Below are 404 nucleotides of genomic sequence, written 5' to 3'. Positions count from 1 at the left end.
AGCCAGACCGTGTAAACGATGCGTTGATGTCGGGGAGGTCGATCGCGCGAGCCTCGCTTGACGTGGCTGAAACGTGATATTCGAGCTTATTCGAGGTCGTCCCGGAGCCCGGCGATCGGCTTGAGAAGCTCGGGGGCCGCGGGTCGATTCGTCACACAAGGAGCACCAAGAGGCCGGCTTTCACGGCTAAAATGGTAATAAGGGTGATGCGAGTGCGAGCCGATCTACATGTACACGGCAGTTGGTAAGAAGGATTCTTCTCAGGGTCGACCGTATCGTCGGCCATTGTCGCGTATGCTTCGCCTACGTCTAGGTCTATTGCGCCGCGAGGGCAGAGTTTTCGAAGGTAACGAGCGGCGGTGAAGAAAAAGGCAAGGAGCCCGAAGGGAGAGAGAGATCGGGCG

The sequence above is a fragment of the Ceratosolen solmsi genome, unplaced genomic scaffold, assembly GCF_000503995.2.
Source record: "Ceratosolen solmsi marchali unplaced genomic scaffold, CerSol_1.0 scaffold10, whole genome shotgun sequence".
Classification (NCBI taxonomy): domain Eukaryota; kingdom Metazoa; phylum Arthropoda; class Insecta; order Hymenoptera; family Agaonidae; genus Ceratosolen; species Ceratosolen solmsi.
Note: the sequence above shows the minus strand (reverse complement) of the source record.